The sequence below is a fragment of the Penaeus japonicus genome, unplaced genomic scaffold, assembly GCF_977035675.1.
Source record: "Penaeus japonicus unplaced genomic scaffold, GWHDUDI00000001_assembly GWHDUDI00000007, whole genome shotgun sequence".
Lineage (NCBI taxonomy): Eukaryota > Metazoa > Arthropoda > Malacostraca > Decapoda > Penaeidae > Penaeus > Penaeus japonicus.
The window spans coordinates 8,655,875-8,675,874 of record NW_028234409.1 but is presented as its reverse complement, the minus strand read 5'-3'; the positions used below and the strand labels follow the sequence as shown (position 1 = coordinate 8,675,874).

The window sequence follows — 20,000 nt, the reverse complement described above, 5'->3', positions numbered from 1 at the left end:
CTATTTTCAAAAAGCGTATCTCACGCGCCTCTTCAATAATGCACAAGCGCGGCCATGATGCTTCCCAGCTGACCGGAGACTCAATGGCGGACTGATATTTCCTCTTCCTCTTTTTTCTTCTTCTTCTTCTCTTTCTACTACTTTTTCTTGTTCTTCTACTTCTTCTATAGATTCTTTTTCTCCTTGTCTTTTGTCTTCCGGTTTTCCTTCTTCTTCTTCTTCTTGTCCTTGTTCTTATTCTTCTCCTCTGCATAATGGTTTATTTGATTATCTTATTTTCGGCCTTCGCTTAGGGACATCGACATTTGTTTAATTATCTTTTGTCTTTTTCTTTTTTCATTTTTCACCGTTTTTCTTCTTCCTACTTTCTATTCTCGGCAAGCCTCGCATATATGCTATATATGTACTGCCTTTACATGTGTGTATATATCCATCTGTTCACATATCTATCTATCTATCGATCTATCCATCTATAGATACATATACATAATACATAGATAGATAGATAAAACAGATATACAACTTAACATCTATCTATTTATTTACGTAATATAATATAAGGCTTGTGTGTGCGTCTGTGGCTAGACACACACACACACACACACACACACACACACACACACAGACACACACACATACACACACACACACACACACTCACACAGGCGCGCACATACACACCCGTCCGACGTTGCCTGTTAAGTCGGTCACTCCACAACACGCACAACCTAACAACCAGGAATCCCCCCCCTCGCCCCCCAAAAAAATATAAGAAAAAGATAAAACCTATGCATGACAGAAAAAAAACACGAAGCAGACAGAGATAGGAGGGCATCGAGAGAACACGATCAGAAGCAAAGACACAGAGAGAAAGTAGGAAAGAGAGAAAGACAGAAAGTGCATGACCATACTCTCCGCATGACCATGACTCCACAGGTGAGAGACTGCGAATGACTGCGGTCCCAGAAGCGGCGATGCATGAGAGGGTTTCGCATGTTCTGAAAGGGCGGACATACAAGTGCATGCCCTCCTCCGGGTCATAAAAACACGTTGAGTGCATGACAGTCTGGGACCATGATTTTGCATATATATGTATACACGTACGTGTGTGTGTGTGTGTGTGTGTGTGTGTGTGTGTGTGTGTGTGTGTGTAGATGGTGTGGTGTGTGCCATATAAGTGGTGTATGTGTATGAAGATGTATGTATATATTATATATATATATAATATAAATATTATATATATATATATATATAGTTTAAATATATATATTTTTTTTTTCACATACATTCATACATACATCCACACACACACACACACACATCCACACATACACACACACTCACACTCACACATATAATATATATTTTTATATATATATATATAATATATATATAATATTATATATATATATTTATATATATATATATATATATAAAATATATATAATATATATATAGAGAGAGAGAGAGAGAGAGTGAGAAGAGATAGATAGATAGATAAAAGATGAAAGAGAAAGTGGAAAAAAGAGATAGAGAGAGAGAGAGATGAGAGAGAGAGAAAAAAGAGAGAGAGAGAGAGAGAGAGAGAGTGTGAGAGAAAAGAGAGAGAGAAAGAAGAAAGAGAGAAAGAGAGAATGAGAGAGGGAGAGAGAGAGAGAGAGAGAGAGAGAGAGAGAGAGAGAGAGAGAGAGAGAGAGAGAGAGAGAGAGAGAGAGAAAGAGAGAGAGAGACAGAGAGAGACACCTACTTGCACGCCCACAGCGTCCCGAGTTCCGTGAGCGACGCGATAAATATTTGCAATAATTACACCTCGCGCCCGACGCCCATTCGCCTGTTCATTCCATTCCCATTACGGAGGGAAGTCGCCGCTTAAGCTGCAGTGCAACACGTAGCCAACTTGCAACGCGGAAACAGGGGCGGGGGGGGATCGGTTCCAGTTTCGTTTTCGCTTTGTGTTCTGCCTTTTTTGGAAGACGGAGAAGGATACAAAGTAAATGGTAATCAATGTTCTTTCCAGAACTCCTTTCGAAATGGAGAATGGTAAAAATCGGAGAAAATAGGAGGAGGAGGAGGAGGAGGAGGAGGAGGAGGAGGAGGAGGAGAAGGGGGAGGAAGATGAGAAGGAGGAGGAGGAGGAGGATTAGGAGGAGGAGAAAGAGAAGGAGAAGGAGGAGAAAGAGGAGAAGGAGAAGGAGAAAGAGGAAAAGGAGGAGGAGGAGGAGAAGAGGGGGGTGTACACTCACACGAAATCACAAATTAACAAGTCATTATTCCAATTTGAGAACGACTCCAACCTGCCCCCCGTCCCCAACCCCTCTCCCCCCTCCCCCCTTCCCTAACCCGAAAACGTTCCCAAGCTGCAAAGCCCTTCATAAACTCTCAAACGGTGATCAAGAAGTAGAAAACGTCACTAATAACCTCCATTAGCGCGCTGATCAATCCACACGCGAAGAGAGCCAGATTTTTGCACATTAGTCCGGCGGCGTCGCTGCGTTTGCGTTCGTGACTTATAACTCGAATCCGCTGTGACACCCGCGTTCGTGCAAGTAGATGACGTCACAGGGCGGGAAGACAGACGCGCAGGGTGAGATACATCCGGGTATCTGAGAGTCGGTTTTCGTGCACGGAGCTCGCTTTGCGTTTACGGCGGGGCTCTTTGATCTTCGGCTGACGCTACAACTGTACAACTACAACTGTCCCTCTATATATAAATAAATAGATATACAAATTACCTTTCTATATATACATACATACATACATACATATATATATATATATATATATATATATATATATATATATATAGTATTGTTAGATATTATTATATATATTAATCAATATATTATACTCATATATATTTTGAATATATATATATATTATAATATCTATAAATATATTGATGTATATATATAGTGATAGATATATATTTATTTTTATATCTATCATAAATATATATATATATATATATGATAGATATATATTATATATATATATCATTATATATATATATATATCTATTGAAATATACACATATATTTTAGTTCTATCAATATATATAGGTATAAATATGATGATATTTATATATATATCTATTCAATATATTTTAGACATTATATATATTATGATAAGATATATATATAATTATATCTATATATATATATGTATATATATATATTGATTGATTATATATATATATCTTATCATTATAGATATTAGTATACAGATTTATATTGATAGATATATATATCTAATATCTATCACTATATTATGTATATTAATGTTAAGATATATATAAATATATTTCTATAATCTATGTACATATATATATTGATAGATATTTATATTCTATATCTCATTCATTTATAGTACATATATATATTGTTAGATATATATATATATATTATCAAGATATATATGTCTATATATCTGATAGAATATATTATATATATATTATCTAATATTATAGTATACATATTATATTGTTAGATATATATTATATATCTATCAATATATATATGTATTTTATATTGATAGATTAATATATTATTAAAAAATCTATCAATAATATATACTTATATATATTGCTTGATATATTATATTATCTATCAATATTTTACGATATTTTATATTGAAGATATATATATATATATTTTCAATATATATATGTTTATATATATTGATAGTTATATATTCAGTTATATCTATCAATATATATTTATCTTTATATTTTGATTAGATATATTATATATTTATGCTATCAATATATTTATGTATATTATTGTTAGTATATATAGATATAATTTCTATCAATATATTATGTATCTATTTATGGATAGATATTTTTATATTATCTATCAATATATATACAGTTTTAGCATATAGAGATGTTATATATATTTTTCTATCAATTTATTTATGTATATTATATATTGTAGATATATATATTATTTTTTGTCTTTATATATATACTTATTAAATTGTATTGATAGTTATATATATATATATCTATCATTTATATATGTCTTATCATTGTATAGAGATATATATATATATCTTTCAATATTATTTGGTTATATATATATTGATAGATATATATATTATAGCATCAATTATTACTATATATATGATTGTTATATATATAGTTATATCTATCATTATTATTTATGTATATATTATATTGATAGATATATTTATTATAGCTATCATATTATATTTAAATTTTATATTGATAGTTATTTTATATATATCTACATATAATTAAGGTATATTATGTGTTGATATATTAGATATATCTATCATTATTATTATATAACATATATATATTGATTGATATTATTTTATTTCTATTTTCAATATATTATTCATTTATATATTGCATAGATCATATTATTATATCACTCATGATTATTTATGTATAGCTATATATTGTAGATATTATAGTTATCTCTATTATCTATCAATATATATTACATATATTTATTGGAAGATTATATTTATATATCTTCCATATATATAGGTATATTTATTGATAGATATTTTATATTATTTTATCAATATATTTATGTATATCTTTATTGATAGTAGATTTATATATTTTATCTATCAATATATTATTCATATATTTATTGTTAGATATAAAACTTATTATTATTATGATCAATATATTTATGTATATATATATTGATATGACTATATTATAGATAGATACTCAGATATTTATATACTTTATATATTTTGAATAGTTTTTTTATATTTATAGATAAAGATACTTTATGTTATAGAGTTTGGAATAGATTATATATATATATCTATCATTTATTTATGTATATATATATTGATAGATACATTTATATATAGATTCTATCAATATTTTTATAATATATATATTGATAAGATATATATATTATATTATCACTTTTATTGTTGTATATATATATTGATAGTTATATATATATATATCTATTACAATATATTATTATACATATGGTGTATTGGATGTTATATATTTTATATCTATTACAAATTTATATATGTATATTATTGTATAGATTAAATGATTTATTATCTATCAATATATATATTATAAATATATATATTTGATAGATATATATTATATATTATCAATATTTTACATTTATTTATTGATAGATATATATATATAGTTCTTCAACTATTTATATGTATATATTTATTGATCGATATATATGTATATATATCTATCAATATATATTTACATAGTATAATATTGATTGATATATATATATGATATAGCTTTCAATTTTATATGTATTGATAGTGATAGATATTATATTATATATCTATCAAGATAATATCAATATATAGATGATTGTTTATACTATGTATATTTATTATCAAATATATTATAATATATTTATGGAATAGTTTTATATATTATTTCTATCAAGATATATAGGCTATATTTATATTGATAGATTATATATATATATATCGATCTTAGATATATATACAATATATATATTGATAGTTAGTTAGTTAATTTATCTATCATATATTTATGTAATTTATATTGATTAATAAGATAGGAGATGTTATATATATATATCTATCATTATATATAAATATATATATTTAGATAATATAGATTATATTTTAGTTCTATCAATATATTATACATATATATATTGATAGATATATAATTATATATAATTCTATCAATATATATATGTATATATACTAGATAGTATATATTTTTTTTCTGATATTCTATCTATCAAGTATATTTATGTATATGTATTGATAGATATATTTTTATAGATATCTATCATTTATATACGTATATATATTGATAGTTATTATATATATATATATCTTATCAATATATACTATGTATGTTTTTAGTTGGTGACGATATTTATATATATATCTATCTAATATTTATATACATATTATATAGTGAATTGTTATATTTTAATATATATCTATCAATTTATATATGTATTATATTGATAGATATATATATTTTAATATATATATCAATATAATTTACATATATATATGGATAGATATATATTATATCTATTATATCTTCAAATATATAGTAAATATTTATATATTGATAGTTATTTATATATTTTAGTTCTTATCACTATATATATGTTATATAGATTGTATTAGATATCTAGATATATATATATCTATCAATATTATATTTGTTATATTATATTATAGATATGTATATATTTATATATCTCTATCAAAATCTATACATATATTAGTGTAGTAGATTTATATTTATATATGCGATAAATTTATATATGTATATATATATTGATGTTATACTTGATATATTTATTTTTCAAATATATCTTACTATGATATATTGATAGCTTTTGAGAATATATATATATATCTATCAATATATATAATGTACTATATATTGATAGGATATATATTATATATATATTATGAATATTTATATACATATATATAGTGTGTTAGATTATATATTTATATTATCTCATCAATATATTTATGGATATATATTGATAGATTTTATATATATATATATATCTATCATTACTATATCATATAGATATGGATCGATATATATATTATATTATATCTCTCAATATATATATGTATATATATATTGATAGTTGATATATTATATTATCATTTCTATATATCATATATATACATATTTATATTGATAGAATATCTCTATATATAATCTTTCATATTATATATATGTATATGAGTGGATAGATGTATAGATATATTATTTATCTTTGCGATATCATAGACATATACTTAGATTGTTAGATATATATAATATATATTCTATCAATATATTATGTATATTTTATTGATAGATATATTAGATATATATATCATATCAATATTATACATATATATATTGATATGATATAATTAATATATATTCTATCAATATTATATTTTATATATATATTGATAGATATATATAATAATATTATCTATCTAATATTTATAGTCATATGTATATTGATAGTATATAAATATATGTATATATATCTATAATATTTTAGTATTTATACTTGATAGATATCAGTATATTATATATCGATCCCCAATATATATTACATATATATATGATTGATATATTATATATATACACACACACACACACACACACACACACACACACACACACACACACACACACACACACACACACACACACACACACACACACACACACACACACACACACACACACACACACACACACACACACACACACACACACACATACCTCTATATATATATATATATATATATATATATATATATATATATATATACATATATATATATATACATATATATATATATATCTATATATATATATATCTATATATATATATATAATATATATATATATTAATATATATATATATTATATATATATATTAATTTATATATATATACACACACACACACACACACACACACACACACACACACACACACACACACACACACACACACACACACACAAACACACATCTATCTATATATATATATATATTATATATATATATTAATATATATATATATTATATATATATATATTATATATATATATATTATATATATATATATATCTATATATATATATATAATATATATATATATTATATATATATATATATATATTAATATATATATATATAATATATATATATATTATATATATATATATTATATATATATATATTAATATATATATATATACACACACACACACACACACACACACACACAAACACACATCTATCTATCAATATATATATATATATATATATTATATATATATATATGAGAGGGAGGGATGGAGAAGAGAGGAGGAGAGGGAGAGAGAGGGGGAGAGAGAGAAGCGGAGAGCGAGGGAACAGGAGGGAGAGGGGGAGAGAGGAGGGAGAGGGAGGGGAGGGATGAGAGAGGAGTAGAGGAGAGAGGAGAGTCGAGAAGGAGAGAGAGAGAGAGAGGGAGAGACCGGACGGGAGAGAGAGAGAGGGGGAGAGGAGAGGTGAGGGTGATGAGAGTGTCAGGAAGAGGAGGAGAGGAGGAGAGAGGAGAGGGAGAGAGGGAGAGAGAGAAGAGGAGGGAGGAGAGAGTGGAGAGAGAGAGAGCGATGGAGGAAGAGAGAAAGAGAGAGAGGAGAGAGAGGGTGGAGAGAGAGGGAGGAGAAGGGAGGAGAGGAGAGAGAGAGAGAGGAGAGAGAGAGTGAGTGAGGGATGAGGGAAGGAGGAGGGGAGGGTGAGAGAGAGAGAAGGAGGGAGGGAGGGAGGGAGGGTGAGGGAAGAGGGGAGGGTGAGGGGAGAGAGAGAGAGGGAGGGGAGGAAGGGAGGGTGGGTAGGGAGGGGAGAATGAGGGAGAGAGAGAGAGAGGTACCCGGTAAATAGAAAAAAGAGAAACAAGTTGAGACAGACAGACAGACAGACAGACAGACAGATAGACAGAGAACGAGACAAAGAGCGAGCGAGTGAACGAGGCCAGCCAGGCAGGAGCGACAGAGACAGAGAATGAGAAAAAGCGAAACGAGGGGAGACATGAGGGGATGGAAGGGGTAGTGGGAGAACAGAGCGAGAAGCCATAAAACACTTGTAATATAAGGGGGAAGCAGTGGCCATGCGGTGGCGAGGCGAGGGGAGAAAGCCCCCTCTCTCTCTCTCTCTCTCTCTCTCTCTCTCTCTCTCTCTCTCTCTCTCTCTCTCTCTCTCTCTCTTTCTCTCTCTTTTTCTCTCTCTCTCTCTCTCTCTCCCTCTCTCCCTCTCTCTCTCCCCCTCTCTCTCTCTCTCTCTCTCTCTCTCTCTCTCTCTCTCTCCCTCCCTCTCTCCCTCCCTCTCTCCCTCCCTCTCTCTTTCTCTTTCTCTTTCTCTCTCTCCCGTTTCTCCCTCCCTCCGTTTCTCCCTCGCTCCCTCCCTCCCTCTCCTTTCTCCCTCCCTCCCTCGCTCCCTCCCTCTCCTTTCCTCTCTCTCACACGCCAAGACAAAACAGGCTGTGAGTACCTGACGGCGGTGAAGTAATGAGGGGAAAGTGAAGGGGAGATGGCGGGACGAAAAAAATAGAGGGGAACAGAGAAGGAAAAGCCAGGAAAGGGGGAGAAGGAAGGAAGGAAGGAAGTAAGGAAGCCTAAGAACATAGGATAAGGAAATAAAAAATAGAAACGTAGATAATCAGAAGGAAAGAGGGGAAAAGAAAGGAAGGAAGGAAGACTAAGAATGTAGGAAAAGGAAACAAAATTAGAAACGCACATAATCAGAAGAAAATATGAAGATAAACATCATTCAATCGGGAAAATAAAGTAGAAGACAAACAAAGACGATTAAATCACGGAGCAAAAAAAAAAGGAAAACGAGACGTGACAACGAGGAACCAAACATAAACACAGAAACACGTGCAAAAAATAATAATAATAATAAAAAATAATAATAATAAATAAAAATAAACAAATAAAACAGCCACACGAAGACGGGAAACGTTTCGACTTCTCTAATCGGACTTAAAACGCTACGATTTATTGAACGATTTTTTATTTCCTCTTTTCCCTATTTCCCCTTCCTGCTTTTTTTTTTTTTTTTTTTTTTTTTCCTCTCTTTTATTTTTTCTCTTTTTTTTTTTTTTTCAAGATGTTGGCGATCGGGGATGGGAGCAAGAATCGCGGAAGGGAGAACATTAATTTGGAACCAGGGGGATTACTTGAAGGAAGAAAGGACATGAAAAGGGGGGGGAGGGAGAGAACCGTAACTGTGTTAAAGAGAAAGAGAAAGAGAAAGATAGAGTTGAATAACATATAGAGAAATAAAAAAATATATATAGAGAAACAGACAGACAGATTGATAGATAGATAAATAAATAGACAGATAGACAGAGCGAAACAAACCGCAGGCAACACAGGCACCGCAAGCAACCCAGGCAACGCAAGCAACGCAGGACAACACAGGAGACGTCAGACGGAGAGCAGCACAAGAGGCGCCGAAAATGAAGGCAAGAGGAAGCGAGGTCGTCAGAACAAGTAGGGTGTGAGAGCCAGCGAGATCCATTGATTGCCCGGCGCTCTGGAGCAACAAGCGAGAGGGCGAGGGGAAGGGAGGAGGAGGAGGGGAAGGAGGGGGGAGGGGGAGGAGGGGGAGGGGTAGGAGGAGGGAGAAAGGGAGGGGAAGAGGAAAGGAAGGAAGGAAGGAAGGGCGAGGGGAAGGGAGGGAGAGAGAGAGGAAAACATGGAGGGGAGAGAGGATGGGAAGGAAGGGAGAGGGGAAGGGAAGGGGAGAGGGAGGGGAAAGGGAAGGAGAGGAAGGGGGAGAGGGAAGCGAGGAGGAGAGGGAAGGGAGGGGGAGAGGGAAGGGAGGGGGAGAGGGAGAGGGAAGGGAGGGAGAGAGGGAAGGAAGGGAGAGAGGGAAGGAAGGGGAAGAGGAAAGGAAGGGAGATAAAGAAGGGAGAGAGGGAAGGAAGGGGAAGAGAGAAGGAAGGGAGAGAAAGAAGGGAGAGGGGAAGGGAGGGGAGGAGGGAGGACGAGGGGAGAGGAGGGGAAGAGAAAGGGAGAATGAAGGGTAGGAAGGAGATGAAAGAGAGAAGGAAAGGAAAAAAAGGAAAGGAAAGGAAAGGGAAGGAAGGGGAAGATAAGGAGGGGAAAAAGAGATGAAGGTGAAGAAAGAGGAGGGGAAAGAGAGACAAAATGAATGGGAAGGGGAAGGGTAGAGGGAAGGATAGGAGGGATAAGAAAAGGAAGAGAGGAAAGGAAGAAGGAAGAGGAGGGGTATAAAGAAAATAAGTTGAGAAAATTGGCGACGAAGAAAAAGAAAGATACTGAAATGAAGGAATGAGCCGAGGAAGGGGAGTAATGGAAGGAAGGAAGGAAGGGGAAGAAAAGGAGAAAGAAAGACAGGGGGAAAGACATACAGAAAGAAGGGAATGGATATGAAAATAAGTAATAAAAGAGAAAGAGGACAGGAGAGCGAGAGGAGATTGAGCGAGAGAGAAGGGTAAGGGATGGAACATCACATCCGTAACAACAGTGACATCGCCATAGTATGCGAGAGAGGTGAAGAGAGAAGAAGGGAGAAAGAGGAGATACAGAAAGAAGGAATGAGCGAGATATGAAAGATAAGTAAGAGAGAGGGAAGAGAGAGAGAGAGAGAGAGAATTAAGGGAGAGGAGGAGAGAGAAGAGAAGGAGAGAAAGAGAGAAGAAAGGGAGGGAGAGAAAGACGACTCGGGGAGCGCCAAGAAGAAAGAGTGGAAAGGGAGAGAGAAAGAGAGAATGAACGAGAAGAAAGAAAGAAAGAAAGAAGAAAGATAGAGAGAAAGCGAGAGAGAGAGAGAGACAGATGAGAGAGGAGAGAGTGCGAGAGAGCGCTGTTGACTCACTACCCCCCTCCCCCTCAACTCAACATGGGTGTTTCGTGCAAGAAGTGAATTTATGTATCAGAATATCTGAGTGTTGTTCCGCGAAGCCGTGTTTCTCGCTCCCCTCCCTCGCCCTCGCTAATGTTCGGGGGAGCAGGAGGGGAGGAGGGAGGGGGAGGGGAAAAGGGAGGGGGAGGGAGGGAAGGGGTTCTGTTTGGGGCGAAGGGGAGTAAGGGAGGGGGGGTGGAGTAGGGTGGAGGAGGAATAGGTAGGTGGGGAAGGAGGGAATAAGGAGAGTAAGAGAAGTAAGGGAAGAGGGAAGAAGTGGGAGAGTAAGGGAGGGAGGAGAGGGAGGTTAGAGGTCAGGGAGGGAGAGGTTAGGGAGAGTAAGGGACAGAGAAAAGGGGGGGTCAAGAGTCAGGAGGGAGGAAAGGAGAGGAGTATAGGAGGGAGAGGTCAGGGAGAGAGGAGTCAGGTAGAGAGTAAGGGAGAGAATAAGGGAGATAGAAGTCCGGGAAAGAGTAAGAAACGGAGAGGGCAGAGAAGGTAGGAAATGAGAGAGTAAAGGACGGAGGGGTCAGGGTGTAGAAGTAGGGTGGGGTGGGGGTGAGGGGGGGCACAGGATAAGCTTTTATCACACGCGCCAAATAAATAAACCAGATCCCTTTTGCACGGTGTAGCGGCGGTGGCGGTGGCGGTGGCAGCGGCGGCGGAGGAAGAGGAGGACAAGTCACACTGCCTCTTGCAGCTCTCGGGGCCGCCAGCTGGAAAGGCGAACCCATCGCTTTATCGCTCTTTGTTCGTTTAATTATTTTTGGGGTTATGGTTATGGTTGAAGTTGAAGTTTGATGACAACGCCTTCGCTCGATTTTTTTTTCTGTTTTTTTTTCATATTTATCGTTCTTCACTTTCTTCTCTCTCGCTTTCTTTCTTCACATCGCTTCTTTCCCCTTATATCTCTCTTTCTGCGCCCTCCCCTCACCGTCTCTGTCTCTCTGTCTGTCTGTCTCTCTCTCTCTCTCTCTCTCTCTCTCTCTCTCTCTCTCTCTCTCTCTCTCTCTCCAGTTCCTGAAAGTTGGAGTCGTATACAGTGATTTGTAGTAAAGGGGAAAGCTAAAACGCGAATTATATACGGTCACTTTTTACAGCGCGCGCCAGGTATAATAGATACAGGTTGTATAGTGGCCGAGACATAAATTAAAAAACAGAAGTAGAGAGACATGTAAAACCAGGGTCACATTACGGTGCGAAGCTGGTCGAGGTAATGGACTAAAAACAAAAAAGAAAGAAAAAAGAAACACATCAGGAATAACAACACACTGAAGGAGGTGGAGGTGAGGGGGAGGGGGGGGGGATTTATACTATGACCGGCAGCCGGGCGGCGATTATTCCTTGCGGATCCCCGAGCGGGTCGCGGGTCCAAAAAGCTTTTTCCGAAAACCCTAAGATAAGCTATTGCACGAGCCTCCATTAACTCCCTCTCCAGCCGTCCGTTTGTTAGCCTTTGCCGCTGCAATATCTCCATCAACAAACATAGCAACGTGTGATCAATGCCTCAAGACGTACGACTCACGACATAACACCAGCGTCAACAGTTGCTAAAGAAAATGACTGTTCATTAGACGATTCTGACCTCTGATTCCATGACGTATGCGCTTGTAAACAAACACACGTGGTTATGATTCCTACGCTTGTAAATAAAGACACGTGAGAGGCTACGTCACGTCAAGTTCACGGCAGTCACGAACTGATTGATTTAATTTCTTAATCTATCATTACCGCTTTTTTTTATATATCAAATATGATACTTATCTTTCCCACTGCGTTCCACTAAACATATATGCCCAAGCGTGTTTCCATCCTTATCACCGAAATGATAATAATAAAACCAAAATCATAAATATAAAAAAAATATCAACAAGAGCCACAAAGCTTGAAGAACACAAACGCAGCAACAGATGGCAATTTACCTCAATCCTCTTCCTTCCTTACCCTCTCCCCCCCCTTCACCCCTTCCCCCCTTCCCCTGCAACGCACGTACCTGACATGGGGTCGTCACGTTAACCTCTCTTACACGAGACTCTCGCTTCAACGAATGTACCCGAGATTGCGTGCGTTGATGCTTCAGCGGCTGTCGCGTTCAATCCTGAAAGCTGTTGCTTCAGTGGCGGGCCGTGAGCAGTTCGAGGGTTAAGTGGCGCTAACGATGACGACTCACACACACTGAAACATACACGCTCGCACATACACATACATACATACACACACACGCAATCAATCAGTGTTAACGCGTGGGTACAGATATACATCTTCATAGCCGTTCCAATTCACTAACAAACACATACACACACACACGGATTTAATATCCATATAAGACGACGAAACACACATATACACACACAAACGGCCATACAATCACTGAGCGACACACACATACGCACATAGCATTCCTCTTGAACGAGTCAACATCTTTTGAGAAAAAGGAACAGTATTTTACATGCCACAGAGCATACTTTAGGGCTGGAGCTGTAAACTAAGAGGAAGGAGTCAGAGAAAGAGGGTGGAAGGAGAAAAGGGGGAAGAAAATAGAGAATCTTCGATTAAATTTAGTGTCCAGAAGGAGAGGGAGAGGGAGAGGGAGAGAAGGAGAGAGAGAGAGAGAGAGAGAGAGAGAGAGAGAGAGAGAGAGAGAGAGAGAGAGAGAGAGAGAGAGAGAGAGAGAGAGAGATATTGTGTGTCAGAGAAAGGGAGAGAGAGAGAGAGTGATTTCGAAAAGAAAGAGAATAAAGAATCAGAGAAAAAATATACCAAGAAGAAGAATACGAGCTGATGAGTAAGAATTGCGAAAGGAAAAGGGAAGGAGAAAGAGGGAGGGAGGGAGGCAAGGATGGAGAGGACAGGAAAGAAAAAAACAGGGAATTTGAGGTTAAAATACAAAAAAAAGAAGAGGGAGAAAATGAAGAGATGAGAGTGTGACAGAAATGGGAAAAGAGAATGAGAAAGATAGAGAGAAAAGCGAGTGCAAAAATAAATAAGAAAACGGAGAGAAAGAGGTAGAAGGGAGAACGAAAGAGGCAAGGGGGAGAGAGAAAAAGAGAGACGAAGACCAGGGAAAAGGGGAGGGGGGATCTAACGACCATACCAGAACCCATCTTACATGGGGAGGGGGAGAGACGCCCCCCCGCCCACACCTTATACCTGCGTGCGCTACATAAATCTACGAACCCATTGACGGGCAAGCGGGGTGTATGTGTGTGACGGGGAGGGGGGTGGGGGCAGGGGGGCAAAGGGGATAATGGGGGAGGGGAGTAGCTTGACTTATGGTGACTATCTCTCTTTGTCGGGATAATGACAATCCTAGATGGCCATTAGCCTTCGCTCTGTCGCTCTTTCTCTTGCTCTTGCTCTTTCTCTCTCTCTCTCTCTTGGTTCTCCTTTGCTTACCTGCCCGCCTCTATCCCTCACTCACTCTCTCTCTCTCTCTCTCTCTCTCTCTCTCTCTCTCTCTCTCTCTCTCTCTCTCTCTCTCTCTCTCTCTCCATCTCTCTTTCTCTCTCTCTCTCTCCTAATAAAATCAATGATAATCAAAGACAATAATAATACCAACCGATAGTACAACTGATAAGGACTAACAGCAAAAAGGAGATAAAGAAATTAAGTGGAGTTGCAAAAATAACAATATTAGTAACACTGACGATGATAGTGATTATGATGGTGGTGATAGTGATGATGATGAAAGTGATGAACATAAATCGGTTTTGAAGCTTCCAAAGAGAAAGAGTGAAAGAGAGAGTGTGAGAATGATAATTAGAGAAAGAGAGAGAGAGAGAGTGAGTAATAATGAGAATGATAAGAGAGATATATATAGAGAGAGAGGTGGGGTGGGGGGAGGAAAGATGATCAGAGAGATAGAAATCGAGAAATCGAGAAATCGAGAAAGAGAGAGAGAGAGAGAGAGAGAGAGAGAGAGAGAGAGAGAGGGAGGTGGGGTGGGGTGAGGAAAGATGATCAGAGAGATAGAAATAAAGAAATAGAGAAAGAGAGAGAAAGAGAGAAAGAGAGAGAGAGAGAGAGAGAGAGAGAGAGAGAGAGAGAGAGAGAGAGAGAGAGAGAGAGAGAGAGAGAGAGAGAGAGAGAGAGAGAGAGAGAGAGAGAGAGAGAGAGAGAGAGAGAGAGACCGCCCACCAATCAGAGATCTCCCCGCGTCTCGAAGGAGGGACCAGGGATCAACGCCGAGGAATAGCCAATCACCATTCGGGAAAATTATGAGAGGAGGAGGAGGAGGAGGAGGAGGAGGAGGAGGATGAGGAGGAGGAGGAGAAGGAGAAGGAGGAGCAGGAGGAGGAGAAGGAAGAGGAGGAAGAGGAGGAGGAGGAAAAGGAAGAGGAGGAGGAGGGGGGAGGGGATAACGTGAAAAACGGGAGAGAGGAAGGGGGGAGGAGGGGAGAATGGAAAAGGTGAGAGAGAAGGGGAAAATAGAGCGGCAGAGAGAGAGAGAAGGAAGGGGAGAGAGGCAGGGAGAGAAGGGGGAGGCAGGGAGGGACGGGGAGAAGCCCTAATTGCTGTCCTCAAAGCTACGTGGCCGCATTCGTGGCACCCTCACCCACATCCCTCCCCCGGCCCCCTTGTCACCTACCCCCCCCTCCCCCAATAACCAGCTACGAACAACCCAACACTCTTTGTCATTAAAGGAGGAGAGGGAGAGGGGGAGGGAGAGGGGGGAGAGGGTGTGTGGGGGGAGGGGGTGTGTATGTGGGGGATGGGGGGAGAGGGTGTGTATGTGGGGGAGGGGGGAGAGGGGAAATGTGGGGAGCAGGGAGAGAGAGAGAGAGAGAGAGAGAGAGAGAGAGAGAGAGAGAGAGAGAGAGAGAGAGAGAGAGAGAGAGAGAGAGAGAGAGAGAGAGAGAGAGAGAATTGAGAGAGATTGTGTGATAGAGAAAGGGGAAAGACAGATATACAGATAGATAAAGAGATTATAGTGAAAAGAAAAGAGAAAGATAAAAGAAGGAGAAAGAGAGAAAAGGAGATAGATAGATATACAGACAGACAGATAAAAATTATAGTGATAATAGGAAGAGGAGAGAGGTTCTCTGTCAACCTGTTTCTTCTTCTTCTCTTTCCCCCCTAACACAACCTCCCCCCTCCCACTCTCCCTCCCCCTTCCCTCCAACCTAATCTCCCAGCCCGCCCCCCACCCCCTTCAGTGTGTGCCTCCCAAGGGCACGATCGCCGTGGCCTATTACCAGTGCCACACCGACTCTGGCCCTATCATTGATCTGAGTGCCAAGAGGGGGGTTGGGGGGTTGGGGGTGGGAGGAGTAGAGGAAGGAGATGGGTGGAGGAGGAGAGGGAAGAGGAAGGGAGGGAGAAGTGATGGTGGGGAGGGGGTAGAGGAGGAGAGGGAAGAGGAAGGGAGGGAGAAGGGATGGTGGGGAGGGGGTGGGATATGGTAAGCTAAGAAGGATTATGGGAAAATGAGGACTGGAAAGACGATGATGAAGGTGGTGTGATGGTGATGGTGTGATGATTATGGTGATGATGATGGTAATGGTGGGGCTATGATGGTGTGGTGATGGTGCTGATGTTGATGATGATGATGGTGATGATGATGATGATGATGATGATGATGATGGTGGTGATGATGTGTTATAACAAAAGAAAAACAAAATACAACCCAAAATTATCCAAAACATTAAGACAACAAGAAAATAAATAAAACCAAAATAGGTCAATAAAAAAGGAGACGAACGTAAATAAAAAAAACGTTAAAGGTTTAGAAAGTAAAACAAAACTAAAAAATATATGAAGCGAAGGGAGGAAATAAAAAGAGAGAGGAAGAAGAAAAAAAGACGAGGCTTTTGGCAGACCAGATCGATAAAAGAGACAATGAACGAACGAGAAAGAAATTATTTTTTTCGTGAGGGAACGAAAGTGATAAAGAATGAGAGAGGGAGAGGGAGAGCGGGAGATAGAGTTTGTGAAAAACAGGTTGAGTGAGTGAGATTGAGTAGGTGAGGGAGTGAACGAGGAAGAGAGAGAGAGAGAGAGAGAGAGAGAGAGAGAGAGAGAGAGAGAGAGAGAGAGAGAGAGAGAGAGAGAGAGAGAGAGAGAGAGAGAGAGAGAGAGAGAGGATAGAGCGAGGAAGAAAGAGCAAGGGAGGGGAGAGGAGAGGAGAGGAGAGGAGAGAAGAGGAGAAAGAGAGTAAGAGAGAGAGAGAGAGAGAGAGAGAGAGAGAGAGAGAGAGAGAGAGAGAGAGAGAGAGAGAGAGAGAGAGAGAGAGAGAGAGAGAGAGAGAGAGAGAGAGAGAGGAAGAAAGAGCAAGGGAGGGGAGAGGAGAGGAGAGGAGAGGAGAGAAGAGGAGAAAGAGAGTAAGAGAGAGAGAGAGAGAGAGAGAGAGAGAGAGAGAGAGAGAGAGAGAGAGAGAGAGAGAGAGAGAGAGAGAGAGAGAGAGAGAGAGAGAGAGAAAGAGAAAGAAAGAGAAAGAAAGAGAAAGCATACCTATGTGCGTGCGCGCGCGTGCGTCCGGCGGGCAGGCCTCCCCCTCATGACAGAGCAGGCGCGAGCAGGAGAAAATTTAGTAGGGACGATAATGATAAGCAGGCGGAAGGGAATTCATCGCTCGAGGAATATATTGCCCGGACGCCAAGGAAATTGGAAGGTCCCCGAAGCGCCTTTGATCTGCCTGCCTCGCCTCCTCGCCTCCTCGCCTCCTCCCCCTCCTCTTCTCTTCTTCCTCATGCTGGTCTTCTTGCTCCTCTCTCTCGCTCTCGCTCTCTCTCCCTCTTTTTTTCGCTTCTTCCATCTCTTTTATCCTTCGACCTCTCCTCTACTCTTCCTCCCTCTTTGTCTTCCTCTAGCCACCTATTCCATCTCTCTCTCTCTTTCTCTTTCTTTTTCTCTTTCTCTCTTCTCCTTCGACCCCTCCTCTACTCTTCCTCTTCCTCTCTCTCTCTCACTCTCTCTCTTCCTCTCTCTCCCTCTCCCTCTCCCTCTCCCTCTCCCTCTCCTTCTCCCTCTCCCTCTCTCCCCCTCTCCCTCACCTTCTTTCTCCAGTCCTCCCTCCGCCACCTGCCAAGACGTAAGTCATAATAAGCTTACACCTCATCATGGAGGATTTCCTTGGGGAGGTTTTTAACCCTGTTCTCCCCCCCCCCCTCTTCCTCTCCCTCCCCATCCCTCCCACCCCTATTCTTACCGTCGCCACCCCCTCCCCCCTTCTCTTCTTCCATTCTCATCCTCTTCCCTCTCCCCTTCGCCTTCCCCTTCTCCTCCCCTCTTCCCTCTCCACCCTCCATTGTTCCCCTCTCCCTCCTCCCCTCTCTCCTCTCTACTCCTAATCCTATCCTCTCTCTCCTCCCCTTCCACTTATCCTTCCCCTTTTCCCTCCCTCCTTCCCCTGCCATTCCCTGGCAGGTTCAAACACAAGGGCTAGTGATGTCGCCGGGCAAGTCGCACAGGTACCATCGTCGTGGAATTAGTTCTCGATACACACATCCACCCACACCCACACCCACACCCACACACACACACACACGCGCGCGCGCGCGCGCGCGAGCGCGGGTATACATGTCATACACACGCAAGCATAGGCATTTTCTAAGCACCATGTGTGTGTATGTCGTATCTATCTGTCAGTCAGTCTGTCATTCAGCCAGTCAGTCAGTCTCTTCATTTCTACACACTTTTCCTCAGAGAAGAATTTAAAAAAGAAATAATAAAAAACATAGGAAAAAATAAATAAACTACATTAAAGGCACAACACAGGGGGATGAGTCGACTGAAAATGTAAAGAAAGAAAACGGAAGAAAAGGCAAGAGTAATAAAAAGGAGAAAAGAGCAAAAGGAAAGAGAGAACAAAAAAACAGAAAAAGGAGGAAAAAGAAAAGAAAGGGCCGAAAGACAAAAAAAGAAAGGAGAGAAGGAAGTAAAGAGAGAAAGAATGAAGAAAACAAAAGATAAATAGAGAAGAAACGGAAAAAGGGAAGGAACGAAGGAAGAAAAAATAATAATTAGAAAAAAAAATCAGGAAGAACATGAGGAAGTAAGCAAGAAAAGGAAAGAAAGGGAAGAACATTAAAGAAAAGAACAGAAGTAGGAAAAATTGAGAAAATGAAAGAAGATGGAGAAATAAAGAAAATGAAAGAAGGAAAAATGAAGAAATTGAGAAAATGAAAGAAGGAAAAATGAAGAAAATGAAAGAAGGAAATATGAAGAAAAAGAAAGAAGGAAAAATTAAAAGGAAAGAAGAGGAAATAAAGAGAAAGAGGAAGGAAGAAAAGGGAATGAAAGAAAGAGAGAAAGGAAGGGAGGAAGGGATGGAGACGCCCTCTGCAATCTGCAAACGTGATTGGAGAGCTGGCGGCTGACGAAAGAGTCCTTTGGGGATTCGAGTCAGGGACTCGTGGCTGACTGGATGACTGACTGACTAACAACATGCTGGATGGATGATTGACTGGTTAAAATGCTGGATGAGTGACTGATTAGTATACTGGCTGGATGACTGATTAACTAGTATGTTGTTTGGATGACTGACTGACTAGCATGTTGGCTGGCAGGATGAAAATAGGAACAAAAAACAACAAACAAAATACGCCCACCCCCCTAAAACAAATAATAACAATAAATAGA

The 20,000-nt window shown here is 38.6% G+C and overlaps 1 pseudogene; it reads left to right on the top strand.

Moving 5' to 3' along the window:
- The window catches only part of LOC147471546 (uncharacterized), a 10,576-nt pseudogene extending 8,237 nt beyond the window's left edge, over positions 1–2,339 (top strand).
- Positions 2,340–20,000: the final 17,661 nt, after the last annotated feature.